The 27,837-nt window shown below is 38.5% G+C and overlaps 1 protein-coding gene and 1 long non-coding RNA gene across 4 annotated transcripts in view; both read right to left on the bottom strand.

Moving 5' to 3' along the window:
• LOC126069699 (uncharacterized) overlaps positions 1–8,961 on the bottom strand; it is a 34,259-nt gene extending 25,298 nt beyond the window's left edge. Inside the window, exon 1 of the long non-coding RNA XR_007516013.1 lies at positions 8,695–8,961. This is a non-coding gene — a long non-coding RNA (uncharacterized LOC126069699). The remainder of the gene's footprint in view (positions 1–8,694) is intronic.
• Positions 1–27,837, bottom strand: part of HDAC8 (histone deacetylase 8) — a 307,774-nt gene that overhangs the window by 116,384 nt on the left and 163,553 nt on the right. The gene's annotated exons all lie outside the window — the stretch shown is intronic.

The following is a 27,837-nucleotide window of genomic DNA, read 5'->3' as shown; positions in this document are numbered from 1 at the left end:
ATATCGGGGTACCGAAGGTTGATGGGAGATGTAAAGATAATATATATAAAGGACCTAGCATATAGATACATCTACATGGGATATGATTGGTGCTTAATAAATGTTACTTTTTTTTCTCATTCAAAGAGTTCCTAAATCCTCACTCAATAAAGCCTTTCTGCAATAGGAGGGCAGTTAGTTGTGAATCTTTGGCGCTATGACTTTTTCTAAATATACAACTGAAATATACTACTTCTAGCATTTATCTTCATTCATACTCACCTCTACTTATATAAAATGGTAATATTTCATTTAGATAGGCTTTCAGTGTTTTGGCCCATAAGCTGTGTCAGCAAGTGCTGTTTAGCTAAATCCACACAGCACCCAACACAGCATAATGTTCAATTTCTTTACTTATTAGGCATTCATTGTGTGCCAAATTCTCAGCACTGAGGGGCTGAGAGCAAACAAGTCACTGGTTCTGAGGAGTTTTACCAATATTTTCGACATAACAATAATAATATATAAAATTCATTGAGTACTTACTATATGCCAGCCACTGTGTTAAGCACTTTACCTAGACCAACACAGTTAATCTTCACAATAATCTGCATTTTATAGATGAGGAAACGGGCACAGGCTGGTAAAATAATTTGGCCAACTTGCCTAGTACATATTGCTACTATAATCACTCCCCGGTGCTGGCCAATGAAAGTAGGTCTGTCTGATAAATATATTTATTTAATTTTTTAAGTTTTAATTAAAAAAAAATTTTTTTTACTATAAAGGGAGGAGGGTAATGGGACATAAAGGGAAGTAAGGTTTCTGCACTACACTCAAAGGTGTAAAATGTTGATACCAGTAGACTGAGATAAGTTACATGTGTATAAACTAATACCTGAAGCAACCACTAAAAAAACTATATAAAGGGATACATTCAGAAACACTATAGATAAATAAAAATAGAATTCTAAAAAATATTCAAGTAATATGCAAGAAGGCAGGAGGAAAAAACCAAAGAATCAGAAATAGAACAAACAGAAAACAAAAAATAGAATGTCAGAACATATCAATAATTACATTAAAGTTAAATAGTCTAAATGCACCAATTAAAAGATACAGACTGGTAGAATAGATTAAAAAGTAGGACACAGCTGTATTCTATCTACAAGAAATTCCCTTCAAATATAATGATATAGGGAGACTGAAAGAAAACAAATGGAAAAAGACATACCATGCAAACAATAATCAAAAGAAAGCACAAGTGCCTGTATCTTAAGATAACTAAATCTATACTTACCTGGTGGTGCAGTGGATGGTGGTTCAAACCCACCAGCCATTCTGTGGGAGAAAGATGTGGCAATTTGTTTCCATAAAGATTACAGCCTTAGAAACCCTGTGGGGCAGTTCTACTCTGTCCTATAGGGTCCCTGTGAGTTGGAATAGACTCGATGGCAGTAAGTTTGGTTTTGGTTTTTACTTACAATATGATTTGGCATTTGCGCTCCTGGGCTCTGATCCCATAGATCAAAAAAACTTAACGTCCACACAAGAAACTATAAGTGTTTGTAATAGCCCCCAAAAGGAAACAACCCAAATGCGCTTCAGTGGGTATGTGGTTAAACCAAATATGGTACATTTATATCACGGAATACCATTCTTTAATAAAAAGGAACGAGCTCTTGGTGTACAGAACAACTAGGATGGATCTCAAGGGAATTATGTGGAGTGAAAAAAGTCAATCTCAAAATGGCACATACTGCATGATTCCATTTATATTGCATTCTCTAAACAATAAAATTATAAAGATGAAAAACAGATTAGTGTCTTTCAGGGATATAGGATGGAGTGAGGGAGGGGAAGAAGGTGGCTGTGATTATAAAAGGGTAACTTCAGGGAGATCTTTGTGGTGATGAAATAGTTCTGTATCCTAACTGTGATAGTGATTGCATGAATCTATATACATGATAAAACTGCATAGGACTAAATACACACACACACACACACACACACACACACAAATGAGTGCATGTAAGACTAGTGTAATCTGAATAAGGTCTGTAGATTGTACCAATGTCAATCTCCTAGTTTTGTTTAGTACTATAGTTATTTGTTCTGTGGTACATAGGGTCGCTGAGTCAGAGCCGACTTGACGACACCTAACAACAACAACGACACTATAGTTATATGTCACCATTGGGGGAAACTGAGGGGTATATGGGACCTCTTTATACTATTTTTGCAACTGTCTGTGATCTACAATCATTTCAAAATAAGTTAAAAAAATCATTGGATGGGATAAAAAAAATGATTGGACGGGATTAATAGCAGACTGGGTAGTAAAGAAGAAAGGATAGTGAACGTGAAGATAGATTAATAAGAATGAAGCAAACTGAAGCATAGAGAGAAAAAAGATTTAAATAAAATGAAGAGCACTTCTATGACTTGTATGACAGTATCAAACAATCTAACATAGGTGCAATCTGAGCCCTAGAAAGACGAGAGAGAATAGTGCAATAAAATGCGAAGAAATACTTGCTGATAATTTTCCAAATTAGATTAAAAAACAAAACAACAGCAATCCACAGATCCAGGAACTCAGGGAACCCCAAGCAGGATAAATACAATGAAAACTATACATAGGCATATTATAGTTCAAGTTCTGAAAACCAAAGATAAACTCATAAGAGCAGCTGGGGGGGAGGGGAAGGGATGACACATTATATATAGGAAAACAAGAACAAGACTGACTTTCCATCAGAAACAATGGAGGCCAGAAAACAAAAACTGCCAACCTAGAAGTCTTTATATAGCAAAAATATCCTTCAAAAATGAAGGCAGATAAATAAATAACTTTTGCTTCTGGCCATGAGGAAGAAAGAGAGTGTGGCATGACTTTCCTTCTACAAACAACTGGAAAATTGATAAAATATAGGAAACATTTACTGTCAGACATTGAACAATAAGCAACACAAGATAGTGATCCCTAAGAGAAAGGGATACAAATATAAGGTGAGCCCTACAATCACCCAGGCTTTTTGCCTGGAGGTAATCTCTGGACTGCACTCTAGGGAGGGGGAAGCCAAACAGAGCCTGGCAATCTTACTGAGAGAATGGAGTTCATAAAGGCCAAGGTACCCAGAAATTGTGAGGATGGAGCTAAGCTGAAAAAGAGTGTTAGAAATATGTGTAGCGATCCCTTGAGTCTTTTTGCTGAATACCAATCTGAAAATGTATATGGTAAAACTCTACAAGGACAGTCCAGAACAACTTACAGGGAAACAAGAATTACTGAGGAGCTGTAAGATAATCCTAAAGCTTACACAAGGGAGCTAATTCCTCTCCCTATAGTGGAGAGACTTCACGGGATACAGGGGGGCATTAGTAGAGACCTCAGAGGGGCAAGACCTTCAAAGTGGCCTAAATTAGTTCGAGAGTAAAGGCTACTCTAGACCCACTCTAAAATGTTTAAAAACAAATCTTGAAAGGGTCAAACTGATTGACAAGTAATTTAAAGTCTACCTGGAAGAAGTCAACACTCTATGATGTTTATTGTCCAATACAAAACTAATAAACATACAAAGAAGCAGGAAAAAAATGTGGCCTATAACCTAGAGAAAAATCGGCAATAGGAAAGACTCAGAAATGACAGAGATGATGGAATTAGTAGACAAAGCCCTTACAACAGCTATTATAAACATACTCCATATAATCAAGCATGTAAAGAAAATACAAGCACAGCGGGGAGAGAAATGAAAGACATTTTTAAAAATGGAAATTCTAGAGATTAAAAAAATACAGTATTCGAAAGTAAATTTCACTGGACGGGATTGTTTTTGCTGTGTGCCATTGAGCTGATTCTGACTCATAGCAACAGTTATACACTGCAGAGGAAAAGATCAATGAACTTGAAGGCAAAGCAGTAGAAACTCTCTGAAATGAATCACAGGGAGAAAGAAAAGACTGAAAAATAAAAAGAGATAGGACAATATAAGTGGTGTGACATAGGTTTACCTGAAGTCCCAAGTGAGGAGAGAAAAAATAGATAATTGAAGAAACAATGGCAGAAAAATCCCCAAATTTGATGAAAACTATAAGCCCACAGATCCTAGAAGCTCAATGAACTCCAAACAGGATAAATACAAAGAAAACACACAAGGGCACATCACAATCAAACAAATAAAAACCAGATAAAGGGAAAATTTAAAAAGCAGCTACAGGAAAAAAAAAAGGCCTATATTATACAAAGGAACAAAGATAAGAATGACCGTAGACTTATGGGAAAATATGCTAGCAAGAAAAGCATGGAAAGCTTCTAGTGCTAATAGAGGAATTTAGCAAAGCCGCAGGGCTCGAGGTCAACAAACAAAAATCAGTTGGGTTTCTATAGATCAGCAATGAGAAATCTGAGAGGGAAATTAGTGAAACAATTCCATTTACAGTGGCATCTAAGAGAATAAAATACCTAGGAATAAATCTAACCAGGGACATGAAGGACTTACACAATGAAAACTACAAAACACTGCTGGAAGAGATTAAAGAAGACTTAAATAAATGGGAAGATGTGCCATGTTCATGGATTGGAAAACTTAATATTGTTAAGGTGTCAATACTACCCAAAGTGATCTACAGATTCAACACAATCCTGATCAAAATTCCAACAGCCTTGTTTACAGAAATAGAAAAACCAGTTCTCAACTTTATATGGAATTGCAAGAGGTCTCAAATAGCTAAAACAATGTTGAAAAGAACAAAGTAGAAGGGCTCACACTTCCTGATTTTAAAACATACTACAGTATGATTACTAAAAATCAAAACAGCCAGGCACTGGTATAACAATAGACACATAAACCACTGGAATAGAACTGAGAGTCCAGAAATAATCCTATACATCTACAGTCAATTGATTTTTGACAAGGGTGCTAAGTCCATTTGATGGGGAAAGAAGTCTCTTCAATAATGATATTGGGAAAATTGGATTTCCACATGCAGAAAAATGAAAGAGGATCCATGCCTGTATTAATTATCTAGTGCTGCTATAACAGAAATGGCTTTAACAAAGAAATTTATTCTCTCACAGTTTAGGAGGCTAAAAGTCGAAATTCAGGGTGCCAGCTCCAGGGAAAGTCTTTCTCTCTCTGTTGGCTTTGGCTGGCAAAGAGCTTATCTGTGCGGTGATCCCGGCTCCAAAGGACACACTATTCTCCTGGCTCTTGTTTCTTGGTGGCATGAGGTCCCCCTGTCTCTCTGCTCATTTGTCTCTTTTATATCTCAAAAGAGATTGACTTAAGATACAACCTAATCTTGTAGACTGAGTTCTACCTCATGAACATAACTGCCTCTAAGCCTACCTCATTAACATCACAGAGGAAGGATTTATAACACATAGGAAAATCACACCAGATCACAAAATGGTGGACAGCCACACAATACTGGGAATCATGGCCTAACCAAGTTGAAACACATTTTTGGGGGACACAATTCAATCCATAACAATGCCTCACATCATTTTTTAAAAATAATTTTTATTGTGCTTTAAGTGAAAGTTTACAAATCAAGTCAATCTCTCACACAAAAACTTATATACACCTTGCTACACACTCCCAATTACTCTCCCCCTAATGAGACAGCCCTCTCTCCCCCTCCACTCTCTCTTTTCGTGTCCATTTCGCCAGCTTCTAACCCCCTCCACCCTGTCATCTCCCCTCCAGGCAGGAGATGCCAACATAGTCTCAAGTGTCCACCTGATCCAAGAAGCTCACTCCTCACCAGCATCCCTCTCCAACCCATTGTCCAGTCCAACCCACGTCTGAAGAGTTGGCTTTGGGAATGGTTCCTGTCCTGAGCCAACAGAAGGTCTAGGGGCCATCATAACAATGCCTCACATCACATGCAAAAACAAAAATGGATTAAGGACCTAAAGGCGCCAACTAAAACAAAAAAGTTCTTAGAAGAAAAGTAGGGGCAATAATGTCAGGCCTAGCTTTCAACAATGGATTATCTAATATAATAAAAAAAAGTACAAACAGTAAAAGACAAAATAAATAAATGGAACCTCATAAAAATTAAAAAAGTTTTGTTCATCAAAAGACAACCAAAAAAGTGAAAAGACAACCCTCCGACTGGGAGAATATCTTTGGAAATCATATATCTGACAAGAGTATAATAACAAATACATACATAAAACTTTGACAACTTGACAACAAAAAGACAAATAACCCAATAATAAAATGAGTAAAGACTTGAATAGACATTTCACCAAATAGGACATTCAAATGGCCACCAAAAACATGAAAAGCTGCTCAGTGTCATTAGCCATCAGAGAGACGCAACTCAAAACCACAATGAGATACCATTTCACTCCCACTAGGATGGCTAAGATTAAAAAAAAAAAACAGAAAACAACAAATGTTGGCAAGGATATGGGGAAATTGGAACTCATCCATCACTGGTAGGGATGCAAAATGGTACAACTGTTGTGGAAAACAGTGTGAAAGTTCCTCAGAAAACTAAAAATAGAACTACCATATAACCAAGCAATTCTACTTGAAAGCAGAGACTTGTATACCAATGTTCCTTGCAGCACTACTCACAATAACCAGAAGATGGAAACAACCTAAATGCCTGTCAACAGATAAATGGATAAACAAAATGTGGTACATACACACAATGGAATACTACTCAGCCAATAGGAGAAATGAAGTCTTGATACATGCTACAATATGGATGGAGCTTGAAGACATGCTGAGTGAAATAAGCCAAACATAAAAGGACAAATATTACATGACTTCACTTATTAAAAAAACAAAACAAGAAAAGGCAAATATATAGAGACCAAAGTTTATTAGTGGTTACCAGGGGTGGGAGGGATGGGGAAAGGGGGAGGTTAGTGGTGATGGGAAAATTGCATTGATTAAGGGTAGAGTTGCACAGCTGATTATTGTTAATTCCTGTTAATAAGATGTACACTTGTAAAAAGTTGTATTGGCAAAAGTTGTGTGATAGATATATTTACAACAACAACAACAATAACAAAAAAGTAGTTGCTGAGTCTGCTCATGTACAACCAAACACCTCATGGGATTTGATTCCTTGTTTTGATGGTTTAGGGTCATGGTTTCAGGGGACATCTGAGTTAATTGGCCTAATAACATGTTCAGGGCTTCTGTTCTACCTCCTAGTCCATTGCGTAGTGCCTGGGGTCTTAAAAGCTTGCAAGCAGCCATCCGAGGCACGACAACTGACCTGTATTCACCTGGAGCAACAGGAAGAAGGAGAGTCTGGAATAGGAGGAGGATATGGAACATGTGACTAATCGCCTTCAAGAACAACTGGCTCCTTTGCCATGAGACCAGAAGAACCGAATGGTGCCCAGGTAGCATAATCGAATATTTTGAGCAAAGATTCCATAGAAGAATCCTTATCAAAAGTGGGGGGAGCCCAGACAGAAATGCAAATTCTCATGGCCTCAAACTTCCCGGAGCTATGGAGGGTGGATGAACCCCTGAAATTATTGCTCTGAGATAATATTTAAACCCTAAATCTAAAATATCCCCTGAAGTCATCTTAAAACTGAAAAATGGTTTAGCATACCTAGTAAATAAAAAAAAAAGGTCTGTCTTGAGAAAACATTAGTCCAAAGGACTAATGGACCACATGAACTATACCTTTCACCAGACTGAGCCCAGAACTAGATGGCGCCTGGCCACAACCACTGATCGCTCTGACAGGGAACACAATAGAGGGTTCCAGACAGAACGGGAGAAAAATGTAGAACAAAATCAAATTCACAAAAAAAGACGAGACTTATTGGTCTGACAGAGACTAAAGGAGCCCCAAGACCATGGCCCCCAGACACACTAACTCAGAACTGAAGCTGCTCCCGAAGTCCACCTTTCATCCAAAGATTAGACAGGCCTATCAAACAAACAGTAACGCAAGTGAGGAATGTGGTTCTTAGTTCAATTAAGTGTAAGAGATCAAATGGGGAACACCTGCCCAAAAGCAAAGACGAGAAGGCAGGAAGGGACCGGAAAACTGGACGAATGGACACGGAGAACCCCAGGTAGAAAGAGAAAGGGGGAGAATACTGACACATTGCAGGGATTGAAAGCAATATCACAAAGCAATTTTTTTTTTATTAACTTTATTGAGCTTCAAGTGAACGTTTACAAATCAAGTCAGTCTGTCACATATAAGTTTATATACAACTTACTCCATACTCCCACTTGCTCTCCCCCTAATGAGTGAGCCCTTCCAGTCTCTCCTTTCCTGACAATTTTGCCAGCTTCCAACTCTCTCTATCCTCCCATCCCCCCTCCAGACAGGAGATGCCAACACAGTCTCAAGTGTCCACCTGATATCATTAGCTCACTCTTCATCAGCATCTCTCTCCTACCCACTGTCCAGTCCCTTTCATGTCTGCTGAGTTGTCTTCGGGAATGGTTCCTGTCCTGGGCCAACAGAAGGTTTGGGGACCATGACCGCCGGGATTCCTCTAGTCACAGTCAGACCGTTAAGTATGGTCTTTTTGTGAGAATTTGGGGTCTGCATCCCACTGATCTCCTGCTCCCTCAGGGGTTCTCTATTGTGCTCCCTGTCAGGGCAGTCATCGATTGTGGCCGGGCACCAACTAGTTCTTCTGGTCTCAGGATGATGTAGGTCTCTGGTTCATGTGGCCCTTTCTGTCTCTTGGGCTCTTAGTTATCGTGTGACTTTGGTGTTTTTCATTCTCCTTTGATCCAGGTGGGTTGAGACCAATTGATGCATCTTAGATGGCCGCTTGTTAGCATTTAAGACCCCAGACAACACGTTTCAAAGTGGGATGCAGAATGTTTTCGTAATAGAATTATTTTGCCAATTGACTTAGAAGTCCCCTTAAACCATGGTTCCCAAACCCCCCGCCCTTGCTCCGCTGACCTTTGAAGCATTCAGTTTATCCCGGAAACTTCTTTGCCTTTGGTCCAGTCCAATTGAGCTGACCTTCCATGTATTGAGTGTTGTCCTTCCCTTCACCTAAAGCAGTTCTTAGCTACTAATTCATCAGTAAAAAACCCTCTCCCTCCCTCCCTCCCTCCCCCACTTGTAACCACAAAAGTATATGTTCTTCTCAGTTTATACTATTTCTCAAGATCTTATAATAGTGGTCTTATACAATATTTGTCCTTTTGCCTCTGACTCATTTTGCTCAGCATAATGCCTTCCAGGTTCCTCCATGTTATGAAATGTTTCACAGATTCGTCACTGTTCTTTATCGATGCGTAGTATTCCATTGTGTGAATATACCACAATTTATTTAACCATTCATCCGTTGATGGACACCTTGGTTGCTTCCAGCTTTTTGCTATTGTAAACAGAGCTGCAATAAACATGGGTGTGCATATATCTGTTTGTGTGAAGGCTCTTGTATCTCTAGGGTATATTCCGAGGAGTGGGATTTCTGGGTTGTATGGTAGTTCTATTTCTAACTTTTTAAGATAACGCCAGATAGATTTCCAAAGTGGTTGTACTATTTTACATTCCCACCAGCAGTGTATAAGAGTTCCAATCTCTCCGCAGCCTCTCCAACATTTATTATTTTGTGTTTTTTGGATTAATGCCAGCCTTGTTGGAGTGAGATGGAATCTCATCGTAGTTTTAATTTGCATTTCTCTAATGGCTAATGATCGAGAGCATTTTCTCATGTATCTGTTAGCTGCCTGAATATCTTCTTTAGTGAAGTGTGTGTTCATATCCTTTGCCCACTTCTTGATTGGGTTGTTTGTCTTTTTGTGGTTGAGTTTTGACAGAATCATATAGATTTTAGAGATCAGGCGCTGGTTGGAGATGTCATAGCTGAAAATTCTTTCCCAGTCTGTAGGTGGTCTTTTTACTCTTTTGGTGAAGTCTTTAGATGAGCATAGGTGTTTGATTTTTAGGAGCTCCCAGTTATCGGGTTTCTCTTTGTCATTTTTGGTAATGTTTTGTATTCTGTTTATGCCTTGTATTAGGGCTCCTAGAGTTGTCCCTATTTTTTCTTCCACGATCTTTATTGTTTTAGTCTTTATGTTTAGGTCTTTGATCCACTTGGAGTTAGCTTTTGTGCTTGGTGTGAGGTATGGGTCCTGTTTCATTTTTTTTGCAAATGGATATCCAGTTATGCCAGCACCATTTGTTAAAAAGACTATCTTTTCCCCAATTAACTGACACTGGGCCTTTGTCAAATATCAGCTGCTCATATGTGGATGGATTTATATCTGGGTTCTCAATTCTGTTCCACTGGTCTATGTGCCTGTTGTTGTACCAAATACCAGGCTGTTTTGACTACTGTGGCTGTATAATAGGTTCTGAAATCAGGTAGAGTGAGGCCTCCCACTTTCTTCTTCTCTTTCAGTAATGCTTTCCGTATCCGAGGCTTCTTTCCCTTCCATATGAAGTTGGTGATTTGTTTCTCTATCACCTTAAAAAATGACATTGGAATTTGGATGGGAAATGCATTGTATGTATAGATGGCTTTTGGTAGAATAGACATTTTTACTATGTTAAGTCTTCCTATCCATGAGCAAGGTATGTTTTTCCACTTAAGTAGGTCCTTTTTAATTTCTTGTAGTAGAGCTTTGTAGTTTTCTTTGTATAGGTCTTTTACATCCTTGGTAAGATTTATTCCTAAGTATTTTATCTTCTTGGGGGCTACTGTGAATGGTATTGATTTGGTGATTTCCTCTTCGATGTTCTTTTTGTTGATGTAGAGGAATCCAAGTGGTTTTTGTATGTTTATCTTATAACCTGAGACTCTGCCAAACTCTTCTATTAGTTTCAGTAGTTTTCTGGAGGATTCCTTAGGGTTTTCTGTGTATAAGATCATGTCATCTGCAAATAGAGAGAATTTTACTTCCTCCTTGCCAATCCGGATGCCCTTTATTTCTTTGTCTAGCCTAATTGCCCTGGCTAGGACTTCTAGCACGATGTTGAATAAGAGCGGTGATAAAGGGCGTCCTTGTCTGGTTCCCGTTCTCAAGGGAAATGCTTTCAGGTTCTCTCCATTTAGAGTGATGTTGGCTGTTGGCTTTGCATAGATGCCCTTTATTATGTTGAGGAATTTTCCTTCAATTCCTATTTTGGTGAGAGTTTTTATCATAAAAGGGTGTTGGACTTTGTCAAATGCCTTTTCTGCATCAATTGATAAGATCATGTGGTTTTTGTCATTTGTTTTATTTATGTGGTGGATTACATTAATGTTTTTTTCTGATATTAAACCAGCCTTGCGTACCTGGTATAAATCCCACTTGATTGTGGTGAATTATTTTTTTGATATGTTGTTGAATTCTATTGGCTAGAATTTTGTTAAGGATTTTTGCATCTATGTTCATGAGGGATATAGGTCCGTAATTTTCTTTTTTGTGTAATGTCTTTACCTGGTTTTGGTATCAGGGAGATGGTGGCTTCATAGAATGAGTTGGGTAGTATTCCGCCATTTTCTATGCACAAAGCAATTTTTGAAGGAGATTTTCTTAAGAAGTTTTTGAATGAGAAACTAATATGCGCTATAAACTTTCACATAAAACACACACACAAAAAGTCTACCTTAAGCATTATGCTCTTTTAAGAACTATCTATATGGGATCGAATTTACAACAGCAATTTGAAAGATTAAATAGGAATCTTAGGGGGCAGTGCGTTTATGTTAATGAGGGGGGAAGAGCACAAAAAAGGTTGGGTATGGCTGTACAACTTGAAGAATGTAATCGATGTCACTAAGTTGTACATGTAGAACTGTTGAATTGGTGTGTGGTTTGCTGTTAATATTCTCAACAACAAAATAAAATATAGAGGAAAAAAAGCACGGAATAACATTTTCAAAGTGCTAATAGAAAAAAAAACCCTAGAATTCTAAATCCAGTGAAAGTATCCTTAAAAATTGAAAATGAAATTAAGACTTTTTTTGCACAAACAAAAGCCAAGAGAATTTGTTGCCAGCAGACCTGTAATATGAGAAATATTACCTGAAGTTTTTTAGGCAGAATGAAAATTACATGGGCAACTCCTCCTGAATGGCAAGACAAGAAGGTAGGAAGGGACAGGAAAGCTGGACGAATGGACACTGGGAAGCCAGGGTGGAAAGGGAGAAAGTGTTGACACATTTCAGGGACTGCAACCAATATCACAAAACAATTGTTCCCTTTCACACCCCAATTCCCTGTTTAGATCCGTCCATTTTTCCTGTCCCTTCCTACCCTGTCATCATTCCTTTTGGGCAGGTGTTGCCCTTTTGGTCTCGTATACATGATGTTCCTCATGTGTGTTACCGTTTGTTTTATAGACCTGTCTAATTTGTGGCTGAAGGGTGAACTTGGAGTGGCTTCAGTTTTGAATTAAAAGGGTGTCTTGGGGCCATAGTCTCAGGAGTTTTTCCAGTCTCTGTCAGACCAGTAAGCCTGGTCTTTTTTTGTAAATTTAAATTTTGTTCCAAATTTTTCTCCCGCTCTGTCCAGGACACTCAATTGTGATGTCTGTCAGAGCTGTTGGTGGTGGTAGCCTGGCACCATCTAGTTCTTCTGGGCCCAGTCTGGTGGAGGCTGTGGTACTTGTGGTCCATTAGTCCTTTGGGCTAATATTTCCCTTATGTCTTTGGTTTTCTTCGTTCTCTTTTGCTGTGGGTCGGATGGGACCAGTAGATGTATCTCAGATGGCCACTTGAAAGCTTTTAAGATCCCAGATGCTACTCACCAAAGTTGGATGTAGAACATTTTCTTTATGAACTTTGTTATGCCAATTGATCTAGATGACCCCTGAGACCATGGTCCCCAGCCCAGTGCTCAGCCCCAGTAACTCAGTTCCTCATGGTGTCTATGAAGCTTCTATGACTTTGCCTTGGTCAAGTTGCGCTGACTTCCCCTACAGTGTACAATGTCTTTCCCTTCGCCAAAGTTAACACTTGCCCTACAGGGTTTTCAAGGAGTGGCTGGTGGATTAGAACTGCTGACCTTTTTTTTTTTAGCAGCCTGAGCTCTTAACCACTGCACCACTAGGGCTCTGTCATGGATTGAATTGTGTCCCCCCAAAATATGTGTCGTGATTCTCAGTATTGTATGATTGTCCCCCATTTTGTCATCTGATGTGATTTCCCTGTTTGTAAATCCTATCTCTATGATGTTGATGAGATAGATTAGCAGCAGTTATGTTGACAAGATCTACAAGATTAGATTGTGTCTTAAGCCAATCTTGAGCAGAGAGACAGAGGGACCTCATACCACCAAGAAACAAGAGCCAGGAGAAGAGCACATCCTTTGAACCGAGGGTCCCTGTGCTGAGCAGCTCCTAGTCCAGGGAAAAGATTGATGACAAACACCTTCCTCCAGAGCCAACAGAGAGAGAAGAGAAAGGCTTCCCCTGGAGCTGACGCCCTGAGTGTGGACTTGTAGCCTACTAGACTGTGAGAGAATAAATTTCTCTTTGTTGAAGCCATCCACTTGTGGTATTTCTGTTACAGCAGCACTAGATGACTGAGACAGCTCCATAACACTTATCTACTATCTAGTTAATGATTTCCCCTTCCCACCCCTCCCCTCCCTTGTAACCATCAAAGATTGTTTCTTTCTGTGTATAAACCTTTCCATGAGTTTTTATAATAGTGGTTTAATACAGTATTGTCCTTTTGTGATTGACTTATTTCACTCAGCATAATGCCCTCCAGATTCATCCATATTGTGAGATATTTCCCCGATTCTTCATTGTTCTTTATCGGTGCATAGTATTCCATTGTGTGTATGTACCATAATTTGTTTATCCATTCATCTGTTGATGGGCACTTAGGTTGTTTCCATCTTTTTGCTATTGTGAATAATGATGCAATGAACATGGGTGTGCACATGTCTGTTTGCATGACAGCTCTTATTTCTCTAGGATATATTCCTAAGAGTGGGATTGCTGGATGATATGGTATTTCCATCTCTAGCTTTTTAAGGAAGTCCCATATTGTTTTCCATACTGGTTGGACCATTTTACATTCCCACCAGCAGTGCATGAGAGTTCCAATTTCCTGAAACCTCTCCAACACTTGTTATTTTCTCTTTTTTTGATTAGTGCCTGTGACATTGGGGTGAGATGGTTTCTCAAAGTAGTGTTGATTTGCATTTCTCTAGTGGCTAATGATCACAAGCATTTCCTTTTGTGTCTGTTAGCCAACTGAATGTCTTCTTTAGTGCAGTGTCTGTTTATATCCTTTGCCCATTTTTTAATTGGATTATTTGTCTTTTTATTGTTGACGTGTTGCAGTATCTTGTAGATTTTAGAGATTAGACCCCTGTCAGATATGTCATAGTTAAATATTTTTCCTAGTCTGTAGGTTCACCATACCTATTCAATCTGTATGCTGAGCAAATAATACGAGAAGCTGGACTATATGAAGAGAATGGGGCATCAGAATTGGAGGAAGACTCATTAACAACCTGCGTTATGCAGATGACACAACCTTGCTTGCTGAAAGGGAAGAGGACTTGAAGCAATTACTGATGAAGATCAAAGACCACACAGCCTTCAGCATGGATTATACCTCGACATAAAGAAAACAAAAATCCTCATAACTGGACCCATAAGCCACATCAAGATAAATGGAGAAAAGATTGAAGTTGTCAAGGATTTCATTTTACTTGGATCCTAAATCAACAGCCATGGAAGTAGCAGTCAAGAAATCAAAAGACGCATTGCATTGGGCAAATCTGTTGCAAAGGACCTCTTTAAGGTGTTGAAAAGCAAAGATGTCATCTTGAAGACTAAGGTGTGCCTGACCCAAGCCGTGGTATTCTCAATCCCATCATATGCATGTGAAATGCTGGACAATGAATAAGGAAGACTGAAAAAGAATTGACGCTAATAGAAAAAAAATAGGAAAAAAAACCTGCTGGCACTACTCAGCAGAAACCATGCAGGCCAGAAGGCAATGGGATGACATATATAAAACCTTGAAAGAAAAAAATTGCTAGCCAAGAATTATATATCCAGCAAAACTGTCTCTCAAATATGAAGGTGAAATTAGGATATCTCCAGATAAACAGAAGTTTAGGGAATTTGCAAAAACCAAAGCAAACTTACAAGAAATATAAAAAGGAGTCCTCCGGTTAGAAAATCAAAAACATCAGATAACAACCCAAGACTAGAACACAGGATAGGGCAACCAGATATCAACCCAGATGGAGGAGTCACAAAAATAAATCAAATCTAAAATGCTCAAAACAGGGAAATAGAGACATTATTATGTAAAAGATGACAAAATTAAATAAAAAAAGAGGGACTAGAAAATAAGGTAGCCATAGATCTTTCATATAGAGCAGAAGTCAAGGCTATATAAAGAAATAAAAGTTTGGTTTAAACTTAGAAAAACAGGGGTCAATATTAAGGTAACCACAGAGGAAACTAACAATCCTACACATCAAAATAAAAAACAAGAAGAACATAAAGACTGAGGAAATACAAAAGGAACAACAATGAAAACAGGAAAAAACAATATATAAAGAAAAATGACTCAGCACAGAAAATTAAGTGAAAAAAAAACTGTCAACAACAAAAAAGACATAAAAATGACAGCACTAAACCCATAAAAATACCTTTCAATAATTAGGGAAACCCTGGTGGCGTAGGGGTTAAGTGCTACAGCTACTAACCAAAGGGTTGGTCAATAATTACTCTGAATGTAAATGGACTAAATGCACCAATAAAGAGACAGAGAGTGGCAGAATGGATAAAAAAACCATAATTCTTCTATATGCTGCCTACAAGAGACATACCTTACATTTAAAAACACAAACATACTAAAACACAAAGGATGGAAAAAAATATATCAAGCAAACAAAAATCAAAAAGCAGGAGAGGCAATGTTAATTTCTGACAAAATAGACTTTAAAGTAAAATCCACCACAATGGATAAGGAAGGACACTATATACTGATTAACGGGTCAATACAGAAGGAGGATATAACCATAATAAATATTTATGCACCCAATGACAGGGCTCCAAAATACATAAAACAAACTCTAACGGCAATGAAAAAAGAGATGGACAGCTCCAGAATAATAGTAGGAGACTTCAACGCACCACTTTTGGTGAAGGACAGAACTTCCAGAAAGAAACTCAATAAAGACATGGAAGATCTAAATGCCACAATCAACCAACTTGACCTCATAGACATACACAGAACACTCCATCCAACGGCAGCCAAGTATACTTTCTTTTCCAATGCATGTGGACCATTCCCCAGAATAGACTACATATTAGGTCCTAAAGCAAGCCTTAACAGAATCCAAAACGTTGACATATTACAGAGCATCTTTTCTGACCATAAAATCATAAAAGTAGAAATCAATAACAGAAAAGGTAAGGAATAAAAATCAAACACAGGGAAACTGAAAAACACCTTGCTCAACAACTACTGGGTTATAGAAAAAATTAAGGACAGAACAAAGAAATTCATGGAATCAAATGAGAGGGAAAACACTTCCTACTATAACTTTTGGGACACAGTAAAAGCAGTGCTCACAGGTCAATTTATAGCAATAAATGCACACATCCAAAAGGAAGAAAGGGCCAAAATCAAAGAATTATCCCTATAAGTGGAACAAATAGAAAAAGAGCAACAAAAGAAGCCCTTGGGAAACAGAAGAAAGCAAATAATAAAAATCAGAGCAGAATTAAATGAAATAGCGAACAGAAAAACAACTGAAAGAGCTAACAAGACCAAAAAATGGTTGTTTGAAAAGATCAACAAAATCAATAAACCATTGACCAAACTGACAAAAGAAAATCAGGAGAGGAAGCAAATAACTGAATAAGAAATGAGATGGGTGATATCACAACAGACTCAACTGAAATTAAAAGAATCATAACAGAACACTATGAAAAACCGTACTCCAAAAATTTGAAAACCTAGAGGAAATGGACAAATTTATAGAAACACCCAGCCCAGTGCCATCGAATCGATTCTGACTCATAGTGACCCTATAGGACAGAGTAGAACTGCCCCATGGAGTTTCCAAGGAGCGCCTGGCGGATTGAAACTGCCGACCCTTTGGTTAGCAGCCGTAGCACTAAACTAACACAAAAAGAGATAGAACAACTAAATAAATGTAGAACAAAAGAAGAGATTTAAAAGGTAATTAAAAATCTCCAACAAAAAAAGCCTTGGCCCTGACGGCTTCACTGGAGAATTGTACCAACCTTCCAGAGAAGAGTTAACACCACCACTACTGAAGGTATTTCAGAGCATGGAAAAGGATGGAATACTCCCAAACTGATTCTATAAAGCCAGCATAACCCTGATACCAAAACCCCAGGTAAAGACACCACAAAAAAAGAGTATTAAAGACCAATATCCCTCAGGAACTTAGATGCAGAAATCCTTAACAAAATTCTAGCCAAAAGAATTCAACAACATGTCAAAAAAAGTAATTCACCATGACCAAGTGGGATCCTTACCAGTATGCAAGGATTGTTTAACATTAGAAAAACAGTCAATGTAATCTATCACAAGAATAAAACAAAAGACAAGAACCATATGATCTTATCAATTGATGCAGAAAAGGAATTTCACAAAGTCCAACACTCACTCATGATAAAAACTCTCAGCATAGTAGGAATAGAAGGGAAATTCTTTGACCTAAAAAAGGAGATTTAAAGTCAACAGCCAATATTATCCTAAATGAAGGGAGTCTGAAAGCATTTCCCTCTGAGAATGGGAAGCAGACAAGGCTGCCCTTTATCACCACTCTTATTGAACACTGTGCTGGAGGTCCTAGCCAGAGCAATTAGGATAGAAGAAGAAATAAAGGGCATCCAAATTGGTAAGGAAGAAGTAAAATTACCTCTATTTGGAGATGATATGACCTATACACAGAAATCCCTGAATAATCCACAAGAAAACTACTGGAACTAATAGAAGAGTTCAACAAAGTATCAGGACACAAGATGTTGTTGTTGTTGTTAGGTGCCTGGAGTCTGTTCCGACTCATAACGACCCTATGCACAATAGAACAAAACACTGCCTGGTCCTGAGCCATCCTCACAATCCTTGCTATGCTTGAGCTCATTGTTGCAGCCACTGTGTCAATCCACCTCGTTGAGGGTCTTCTTCTTTTCCGCTGTCCCTGTACTTTGCCAAGCATGATGTCCTTCTCCAGAGAATGATCCCTCCTTACAACATGTCCAAAGTATGTAAGACGCGGTCTCACCATCCTTGCCTCTAAGAAGCATTCTGGCTGTCCTTCTTGCAAGACAGATTTGTTCCTTCTTTTGGCAGTCCATGGTATATTAAATATTCTTTGCCAACACCACAATTCAAAGGTGTAAATTCTTCTTCAGTCTTCCTTATTCATTGTCCAGCTTTCACATACATACGATGCGATTGAAAATACCATGGCTTGGGTCAGGCGCACCTTAGTCTTCAAGGTGACATCTTTACTCTTCAACACTTTAAAGAGGTCCTTTGCAGCAGATTGACCCAATGCAACGCGTCTTTTGATTTCTTGACTGCTGCTTCCATGGCTGTTGATTGTGGATCCAAGTAAAATGAAATCCTTAACAACTTCAATCTTTTCTCCATTTATCATGATGTTGCTCATTGGTCCAGTTGTGAGGATTTTTGTTTTCTTTATGATGAGGCGCAATCCATACTGAAGGCTGTGGTCTTTGATCTTCGTTAGTGAGTGGTTCAAGTCCTCTTCACTTTCAGCAAGCAAGGTTATGTCATCTGCATAACTCAGGGTGTTAATGAGTCTTCCTCCAATCCTGAGGCCCCGTTCTTCTTCATATAGTCCAGCTTCTCGTATTATTTGCTCAGCATACAGATTGAACAGGTATGGTGAAAGAATATAACCCTGACACACACCTTTCCTGACTTTAAACCAATCAATACCCCCTTGTTCTGTGTGATCTATGTACAGGTTCCTCATGAGCACAATTTAGTGTTCTGGAATCCCCATTTTTCACGATGTTATCCATAAGTTGTTATGATCCACACAGTCGAATGCCTTTGCATAGTCAATAAAACACAGGTAAACATCCTTCTGGTATTCTCTGCTTTCAGCCAGGATCCATCTGACATCAGCAATGATAGCCCTGGTTCCACGTCCTCTTCTGAAACTGGGCTGAATTTCTGGCAGTTCCCTGTGGATATACTGCTGCAGCTGTTTTTGAATGATCTTCAGCAAAATTTTGCTTGCATGTGATATTAATGATATTGTTCTATAATTTCCACATTTGGTTGGATCACCTTTCTTGGGAATAGGCATAAATATGGATCTCTTCCAGTCAGTTGTCCAAGAAGCTGTCTTCCATATTTCTTGGCATAGATGAGTGAGAACCTCCAGCACTGCATCTATTTGTTGAAACATCTGAATTGATATTCCATCAATTCCTAGAGCCTTGTTTTTCGCCAATGCCTTCAGAGCAGCTTGGACTTCTTCCTTCGGTAACATCGGTTCCTGATCTTATGCCACCTCTTGAAATGGTTGAACATCGACTAATTCTTTTTGGTATAATGAATGACTTTGTGTATTCCTTCCATCTTCTTTTGATGCTTCTTGGGTCATTTAATATTTTCCCCATAGAATCCTTCAGTATTGCAACTCGAGGCTTGAATTTTTTCTTCAGTTCTTTCAGCTTGAGAAATGCCGAGCGTGTTCTTCCCTTTTGGTTTTCCATCTCCAGCTCTTTGCACATGTCATTATAATACTTTACTCTGTCTTCTCGAGACACCCTTTGAAATCTTCTGTTCAGTTCTTTCAGTTCCTCATTTCTTCCTTTTGCTAAGCTGCTTAACGTTTGTGAGCAAGTTTCAGAGTCTCCTCTGACATCCATCTTGGGCTTTTCTTTCTTTCCTGTCTTTTCAATGACCTCTTGCTTTCTTCATGTATGATGTCTTTGATGTCATTCCACAACTCGTCTGGTCCTAGGTCACTGGTGTTCAATGCATCAAATCTATTCTTGAGATGGTCTCTAAATTCAGGTGGGATATTCTCAAGGTCATATTTTGGCTCTCGTGGACTTGCTCTGATTTTCTTCAGTTTCACCTTGAACTTGCATATGAGCAATTGATTGTCTGTTCCACAGTCAGCCCCTGGCCATGTTCTGACTGATGATATTGAGATTTTCCATTGTCTCTTTCCACAGATGTAGTCAATTTCATTTCTGTGTGTTCCATCTGGCGAGGTTCATGTGTACAGTCGCCGTTTATGTTGGTGAAAGAAGGTATTTACAATTAAGAAGTCCTTGGTCTTGCAAAATTCTATCATTCGATCTCTGGCTTTGTTTCTATCACCAAGGCTATATTTTCCAACTACCGATCCTTCTTCTTTGTTTCCAGGTTTTGTGTTCTAATTACCAGTAATTATAAATGCATCCTGATCAATTTCAGACTGCAGCAGCTGATAAAAACCTTCTATTTCTTCATCTTTGGCCTGGTTGGTTAGTGGGTAAATTTGAATAATAGTCGTATTAACTGGACTTCCTTGTAGGCGTATGGATATTATCCTATCATTTGACAGCCTTATACTTCAGGACAGATCTGGAAATATTCTTTTTTTTTTTTAGTAATTTTTATTGTGCTTTAAGTGAAAGTTTAGAAATCAAGTCAGTCTGCCACATATAAGCTTATATACACCTTACTCCATACTCCCACTTACTCTCCCCCTAATGAGTCAGCCCTCTCCTTCCTTCCAGTCTCTCCTTTCGTGACAATTTTTCCAGTTTCTAACCCTCTCTACCCTCCTATTTCCCCTCCAGACAGGAGATGCCAACACAGTCTCAAGGGTCCACCTGATACAAGTAGCTCACTCCTCGTCGCCATCTCTCTCCAACCCATTGTCCAGTCCCTTCCATGTCTGATGAGTTGTCTTTGGGAATGGTTCCTGTCCTGGGCCAACAGAAGGTTTGGGGACCATGACCACTGGGATTCCTGTAGTCTCAGTCAGACCATTAAGTCTGGTCTTTTTATGAGAATTTGGGGTCTGCATCCCAGTCATCTCCTGCTCCCTCAGGAGTTCTCTGTTGTGCTCCCTGTCAGGGCAGTCGTCAGTTGTGGCCGGGCACCATCTAGTTCTTCTGGTCTCAGGATAATGTAAGTCTCTGGTTCACGTGGCCCTTTCTGTGTCTTGGGCTCATAGTTATCGTGTGACCTTGGTGTTCTTCATTCTCCTTTGATCCAGGTGGGTTGAGACCAATTGATGCATCTTAGATGGCCACTTGTTAGCATTTAAGACCCCAGACACCACATTTCAAAGTGGCATGCAGAATGTTTTCATAATAGAATTATTTTGCCAATTGATTTAGAAGTTCCCCTAAGCCATAGTCCCCAAACCCCCGCCCTTGCTCCACTGACCTTTGAAGCATTCAGTTTATCCCGGAAACTTCTTTGCTTTTGGTCCAGTCCAGTTGAGCTGACCTTCCCTGTATTGAGTATTCTCCTTCCCTTCACCTAAAGTAATCTGCTAACTAATCAGTAAATAACCCTCTCCCAACCTCCCTCCCTCCCCTCCTCGTAACCACAAAAGTATGTATTCTTCTCAGTTTATACTATTTCTCAAGATCTTATAATAGTGGTCTTATACAATATTTGTCCTTTTGTCTCTGACTAATTTCACTCAGCATAATGCCTTCCAGGTTCCTCCATGTTATGAAATGTTTCACAGATTCGTCACTGTTTTTTATTGATGCGTAGTATTCCATTGTGTGAATATACCACAATTTATTTAACCATTCATCAGTTGATGGACACCTTGGTTGCTTCCAGGGTTTTGCTATTGTAAACAGTGCTGCAATAAACATGGGTGTGCATATATCTGTGCGCTTAAAGGCTCTTATTTCTCTAGGGTATATTCCGAGGAGTGGGATTTCTGGGTTGTATGGTAGTTCTATTTCTAACTTTTTAAGAAAACGCCAGATAGATTTCCAAAGTGGTTGTATCATTTTACATTCCCACCAGCAGTGTATAAGAGTTCCAATCTCTCCGCAGCCTCTCCAACATTTATTATTTTGTGTTTTTTGGATTAATGCCAGCCTTGTTGGAGTGAGATGGAATCTCATCGTAGTTTTAATTTGCGAAATATTCTTTTTGACGGTGAATGCAACACCATTCCTCTTCAAGTTGTCATTCCCAGCATAGAAGACTGTATGATTGTCCTATTCAATATGGCCAATTGCAGTCCATTTCAGCTCACTAATGCCTAGGATATTGATGTTTATGTGTTGCATTTCATTTGTGATGATTTCCATTTTTCCTAGATTCATACTTCATACATTCCAGGTTCTGATTATTAATGGATGTTTGCAGGTGTTTCTTCTTATTTTGAGTCATGGTACATCAGCAAATGAAGGTCTCGAAAGCTTTACTCCATGCATGTCATTAAGGTCAACTCCACTTAGAGGAGGCAGCTCTAACCCAGTCATCTTTTGAGTGCCTTCCAACCTGGGGGGGCTCATCTTCCAGCACTATATCAGACAATATTCTGCTGCTATTCATTAGGTTTTCAGCAGCTAATGCTTTTCAGAAGTAGGCTGCTGGGTCCTTGTTCCTAGTCTGTCTTAGTCTGGAAGCTCAGCTGAAACCTTTCCTCCATGGGTGATGCTGCTGGTATTTGAATACTGGCGTCATAGCTTCCAGATGTACAGCAACAAACAAGCCCCCACAGTACGACAAATTGACAGACACATTGGGGATGGGCATTGTAGAGAGTGCATAAAGAGTCAAATACTTTCCAACAAAGGCGCCTGTTGAATGGCCTGTGAAGATGTCCACATTTTAATCCTTGAAACCTTACATGGCAAAATGGACTTTGCAGATGTAATTAAGGATCTTGAGATGGGGAGACTATCCCGGATTATCCAGTGTAATCGCAAAAGTCCTTATAAGTGAAAGACCCATTTTGCACTTCCTTACTCCAGAACTGTTAGATAATGAATTTGTGTTGGTTAAGCTACTCTTTGTGGTAATTTATTACAGCAGCAAAAGGAAACTAATACAGTGCCAAAGAAATTTAATGAGGAATGGAAAATGTCTTCAAGAAATGGTGCTGGAATAACAGGACATCACTGTGAGATAAAAAGAAAGGAATCTCAAGTCCTAGCTCATTCCATACACAATTAATTTAAGATGAATCATAGCTTAAACATAAAAAGCTAAACCTGTAAAGCTTCCAGAAGAAAACATAGGGGTATGTCTTCATGACCTTGGTGTAAGCAAAGATTTCTTAGAAGACAAAGAAAGCATTAGCCATAACAGAAAATTTTGATAAATTAGACTTTATCAAAATAAAAATTTCCTGCTCTTTTAAAGACATCATCAAGAAAATAAGGAAGCCACATTTTGTTTAAAAATTCATAACACGTACATATGAAAACTCTCACAACTTAATAATAAAAAGATGAACAGTACAATAAAATCGGGCAAGATAGTTGACTTCATAAAAGAAGCTATATGCATGGTGAATAAGCACATGAAATGGTACTTAACATCATTTAGTCATCAAAGAAATAAATGCAAATTAAAAACCACAATTGCATGCTACTACACATACACCAGAAATGCTAAAATTAAAAAGACAAGTAATATCAAATGTCGGCGAGAATGTAGAGCAACTGGAACTCTCATACATTGCCGGCAAGAGTGTAAAATGGCAAAATTACTTTGGAAAACAGGTTGAAGTTTTCTTATAAAGTTAAAGAAGCATGTATTCTTTGACCTAGCAATTCTCTTGGATATTTACCCCGAAAAAATGAAAACGTATGTTCATACTAAGACTTGTACATGCATGTTATAGTTAATAATAGCTAAAAAAGGGAAACAAACCAAATGTCCAACAGGGGCATGAATAAAAATAAGATATTATATTTTCATACAATAGAATACTACTCAACAATAAAAAGAAACAAACCATTGTTATATGCAATAATACAGATGAATCTCAGCACCATTATGTTGAACAAAGGAAGCCAGATACAAAAGAATATCCAACATATGATTTTAAGTCTTAGAATAGGCAAACCTAAGATATAGTATTTGAAATCGGAACAGTGGTTGCCTCTGAATGGAGAGGCATTGACTAGAAAGGGGCAAAAGAGAACTTTCTGGGGTGATAGAAATGTTCCATATCATGATTGAAATTGTGGTTAAACAGGTGTATACATTTGTCAAAACTCATCAGATTGTACACTTAAAATCTGTGTGTTATATTTATGTAAATTTTATTTCATTTAAAAAACCATTATGTTCAGTTATGTAATAAATCGTTTCTTTAAAACATAAAGAAGTATTTATGAAAAAACTATGTCTCTCTCCTACAACTAGTCTCCTGGTTTTCTTCCCCAAAGGCAATGATTATGATCAGGCCCTTGAGTATCCTTCAAGAGATATTCTATGCATATCCAACTGGTAGCCTACAATATGCACTCTTCTGTGCCTTGTTTTTTTCCCCACTATTTTTTTTTAATGATATATCTTGGAGATTGTTTTATATTAGTACCATACCCTTCTATATGTTGTTATTGCTAGGTGCCATTGAGTTGGTTCTGACTCACAGCAACCCTATGTACCATGGAACGAAATACTACCCGGTGCTGCCCCTTCTATATAAAAAAAAAAAAAAAAAATTTTTTTTTTAGATTGGCCTAATTCTTTTTAATAGCTGCATATATTCCCTTATATGAATGAGTCATAGTTTATCCAGTCAATCCATTAAAAGAGATCTGGTTAAGTAGAATATATGCTTTTTGTTCGTAAAATTTTTTAATAAACCTACCTGATGATTCACATACATATACATGATATAACATGATTGCCTTATTTCTATCTTAGATCATGGGATCCAAATAGCATTACTGGGTCCAAATAGAACATTTCTTGTACATAGGAATTATTACATGATGTGGATGATTATGCTAAATTAGCCATGTACTGGTCTTTTTATGGGACCATGTCACCTTTGGGCTTTCCTTATGGTAGAGATACCTGGCCCAGTCATACAGGTAGGCTCCATTCCTCTTAGCCTTCCCAGTTGAGCCCAGATCTTCTTCCAAATGGGATTACCTCCTTATTCCATCCCTAGCTGGACAACCTGCCTCCTCAATTCCTTGGCTGGGACTAACTCCCTGATCACTGGCTCTATGGCATCCCTGGCTTTGTGTTTCAAGACTTGGAGCCCTGGTGGCATAGTGGTTAAGAGCTCGTCTGCTAACCAAAAGGTCAGCAGTTTGAATCCACTAGCTGCTCCTTGGAAACCTTAAGGGGCAGTTCTATTTTTGTCCTTATAGGGTCAATATGAGTTGGAATTGACTTGATGGCAATGGGTTTGGTTTTTTTGGTTAATGCTTGAAGTCCTACCTCTAGTCACTTTTAATATTTGTGCTGGAATTGCTTTCCCACCTCCCTTTCCTTCATTGCCAATCTAGTGTTATCTCATGGATATATCTATTTCTGACAGGCGGGATACCTAGTACTCCCTGCAAAAAACAGGCTAATTTGTGCTCCCAGAGAAAGGCTAGATTATGCTTCTAAATCTTCCACCTTAAAAACAGAAGTTTTCCAGTGTGAACATGGAGACACTTATTTAAACTCTCATTTAGTCAGTTCATTCAATGAATGAACACCAACTGGGTGGGTGGCTGACACTTTGCTAGGCACTTACGGGGGATGCAGACAACCAAAACATAGATGACTAAATGAGTGGTACGGACTATAAGTATTAAAGGAAATCTGCCTTTCTCAAGTTTCTCCCCTTTTCAATCTATTTTCCACACTACTAAGTGATCTTTCTAAAAGTCAAACTCATCTGTTTTCACAGGAAAAAAAAAGTGTAAACTCTTTAGTACAGCATTCAAGGCCCTTTATAATTTGGCCCCACTTTCTGTTCAAGCCTTAATCCTTCCCACTCCTTCTCATACGCCTATGTTCTACACATATCAAACTTCTCATTGGTCCCATGAGATACCAGGCCCTTTCCAATCTCTGTTCCCTCTGCCTACAATGCCCTTTCCACCCTTCTTCACCTGGAAACTCCCAATCAACCTTCAAGATTCAGTTCTATGTCTCAGTGAAACATTTTCTGTATGTTCCTCATATGTCCTGGACTTGAGCACAATGTTCTGTCACCTTTATCATACTGTGAGCTTTTTGAGAACACTGGCTTTATTTTACTAACCTTTGTATCTCTAAATACAGGTCTGGATAGGGCCTGTCAAGCAGAAGGGGCCCAGTGAATATTTGTTAAATGATTGAAGGAATAAATACACATGGAGGAAGAGCTCAACCAGGCTTGGTGTATTTAGGTATGGGCTTTTGAAAAGCACAGGCCTTGAAGTTGAGCCTAGGCAGATGGTAGAGGAGTAGGGAGAGAGCATTTGGAAGAGGGTGATTATTATCCTAAGAGATGGAAGGACAAAAATCCAAGACTAAGAGTGGAGCCAATGAAGGGGTCAGCCAGGCTGCAGCTGACTGCTGCCATGTTTGATCTTTTCATCTACTAGTTTTTTCAATTATATTTTCAACTCCAGGAAGGCAGGGTATTTTGTATAATCCTTTGTATCCCTTTTGTATTTGTTTCACATTTCCATAGTCATTGTTCCTACTGTCTTATGGTTCTTATGCTGCTTTGTATTATAAGTATTTGTATATCTGAATATCTCCCCAGCACTTATACCACCCTCCCTCCCCAGCTGCTTGAGGTAAGGGATGAGGTCTTAGCTGTCTTTGTATCTTCCAAGACACCTAGCATAGTACCTGGCATACAATGAGTGCTCAGTAAATATTTTTTGATCTGGTTTCGCAAGGATATCTGTGTGCAACTGTGTATTGTGACACAAAACTTATCGTTGCCTATACACACTGTGTAGTCTGTTTTTGGCAATTTTCATTAAAACGGTATCTTATTGTACTATGAAGACTGTCACTTCAATTTCCTTCTTTGTTCCTTCTTGGAGGACTCACATCTCTTATGACAGAAGGATGTGACAGAAGGGATTCAAAAAGAATTTGGACAAATTTTTGAATGACATAGTCATAAATGTCTGGGTATAAGCAGCTAGGAGCATTCAAGGGGGAAGGAGAGAACTTGTATTTCAAAAGTGTCTATTATGTGCCAGGAACTGTGTTAGGCACTTGACATACATTATATCTCATTTACTCTTGCAGAATATTTCAGTATAAAGACAGAACATCTCTATCTATAAGGTCAAGCCCACACCCATTAAGGCACACAGCTTCTCCAGGTACCAGAGGAAGTATTAATCTTTATTAAAATTTTATCAACCTTTTAATACAGATGAATCTATGGATTTGCTCTTGTTTCCTAGGAACAGAAAATCCACTCTCATGCCAAGCTTATATAGCTTAAAACTCCTTTCTGACATAACTTGATCAGTTTTTAAAGTCCCAGTGCTTTAAATTATAATACAGTCTGAGATATTCCCACAGCAATAACAGCAATCGTATTTATTCACAGCACTTACCTTTATATTTCATAAAGCTTCCAAATACTGAATAAAGGTAAGTCAAATCGAGAAAAGAGACTTATATTAACCCTGACACCACCAAATTGCCTCAAATTACAGTGTACCTTCTATTTGTATTCTAGACACGTCGAATAGTTTTTCTGAGAAACATATTATACCTTACTGGTGGTTAGAAGAAAACTGCAAAGCAATTAGTTTGTTTCTAATTTTTAAAAAATAATAGTAACTTTGAAAAGCATAATGTTCCCACATGTATAGCTTCTGCATCTGACAGAAATCATAATGTTATAACCAAAGAACCATCCTTGGGAATTGGCTTTAGAAGGTGGGGCTGCACGCACTCGTTTGTTATTTTAAGTTGTACGGTCTAAGGTCTACAGCTCCACACCCTCA

The sequence above is a fragment of the Elephas maximus genome, chromosome X, assembly GCF_024166365.1.
Source record: "Elephas maximus indicus isolate mEleMax1 chromosome X, mEleMax1 primary haplotype, whole genome shotgun sequence".
NCBI lineage: Eukaryota > Metazoa > Chordata > Mammalia > Proboscidea > Elephantidae > Elephas > Elephas maximus.
This window is presented reverse-complemented; position numbering and strand designations above follow the sequence as displayed.